Raw genomic sequence first — 2,075 nt, forward strand, 5'->3', positions numbered from 1 at the left:
ACCCCCCCCCCCCCCGCAAAACCCTGTTTGTTTCTCACAGTCCATAGTCTCTCATGGTTCATCTCTCCGTCCAATTCCCCCCCCATTTTTCCCTTCATTCTCCTAATGTCCTCCATGTTATTCCTTATGTTCCACAAATAAGTGAAACTGTATGATAATTGACTTTCTCTGCTTGACTTATTTCACTTAGCATAATCTCCTCCAGTCCCATCCATGTTGATGTAAAAGTTGGGTATTCATCTTTTCTGATGACTGAGTAATATTCCATTGTATATACGGACCACATCTTCTTTATCTATTCATCTGTTGAAGGGCATCTCGGCTCTCAAAAAGCATTTGACACAACATCCTTTCCTGAGTAAAACTCTTCAGAGTATAGGGATAGAGGGAACATTCCTCAAGTTCATAAAATCCATCTATGAAAAACCCACAGCGAATATCATCCTCAATGGGGAAAAGCTGAGAGCCTTTCCGTTAAGATCAGGAACACGTCAAGGATGCCCAATCTCACCACTATTGTTCAACATAGTACTAGAAGTCCTAGCAACAGCAATCAGACAACAAAAAGAAATAAAAGGTATTCAAACTGGCAAAGAAGAAGTCAAACTCTCTCTTTTCACAGATGACATGATACTTTATGTGAAAAACTCAAAAGACTCCACCCCCAAATTACTAGAACTCCCATCCAGCAATTCAGTAATGTGGCAGGATACAAAATCAATGCACAGAAATCAGTTGCTTTCTTATACACTAACAACGCAACTGTAGAAAGAGAAATGAGAGAAACGATTCCATTTACAATAGCACCAAAAACCATAAGATACCTCGGAATAAACCGAACCAACTAGGCAGGTTTTAACAGCCTCTCATTTTTATAGACTTTTGCTTTTCAAAGACCATCCCTGTGATCTTACTGGATTCGCTGTCCTTTTGTTATTTGCCCTCAGGCCACCTGGCATGTAAGCAGAGGAAGGAATGGTTTATCTGGAAGGTCAAGTACGCTAAGGACCCAGTGCCCTTTCTTGATTTACTGAGCCAGCAAGAGGTGGCTCCTGGAGAACCCCCTGAGCTTTCTCCACCAGAGGCTCCTTTCTTGGGGAGAGGGTACTGGATACAGACTTTCCAGAAGAACCTTATGTTTCTCCATCTTTTAAAACATCAAAGATGAGTTTCCCAGCCCTTCACACAGGGAGTAGCCAACAAGGTGGATGTGAGATGTTGAGAAATAATATCACGATAAAAAACTGTGTCCTTCAAATTTCTTGACCTTTCTTACAATCCTATCTTTGATTGAGGAAGGTTCTCTTCCCTTTGATTCAAACCTGATCCCCAGGCCTCAGGGTCTTGTTGACCTCCCCTAGCCCCTGTCCCAGGCAGGCTATGGACAGGGCTGTAGACTCCCCCACCTCCACCAGCACTCATCGAGGCCTCCTCAAATTAACAGCACTGATGGTCTGGACTATTGTCTTCCCCAAATTATTAACTTGTATTGGTCTCACATATACAATCTAAGTAAAAGCAGAGCACTCAGCTGGCAAATGCTTTTTTTCATGGCAAATTCTGAAGCAGCCCATTCTGTGCAGTTGCCTCTTCTGAGTCCTCAGTATAGAGAAATTCTTCCCAACTCCCCTTAATCATATAAAGTGGGGTTCATACTACCCCTCACCACCTCAGAGGATTGTTGTGAGGATTAAGTGAATGAAATGCGGTAAGGTCTTAGACCTTATGGTTGGCATGTGATAATGATTCTATTAAAGTTCATGGAGGTATGGCTATTCATGTCACTATTGCTTTGGCTTTGTTATCATAGAGGTCAAGAGCAGGCTGCCCCAAAATGTGCCACTTTGGCATACCAATATTTTTAAGTAAAGGTTACTTAAGAGACAGCCTGTGCTAGAAGGACACTCAGACCCTCCTCAATCCCCCCGAAACCAGGAAATAAATCTCCTCCTGTGAAAGGTAACTTTCCTGTAGCAGAAGGTAAAGAGACATCCTTATCACCAGAGGTGGGGAATTTAGAGCAGAGAAGTCTGTATAAACAACTCTTGTTACTTTTTACTAATTTACTACTCCAA

Source organism: Neomonachus schauinslandi, chromosome 4 (genome assembly GCF_002201575.2).
Source record: "Neomonachus schauinslandi chromosome 4, ASM220157v2, whole genome shotgun sequence".
Classification (NCBI taxonomy): domain Eukaryota; kingdom Metazoa; phylum Chordata; class Mammalia; order Carnivora; family Phocidae; genus Neomonachus; species Neomonachus schauinslandi.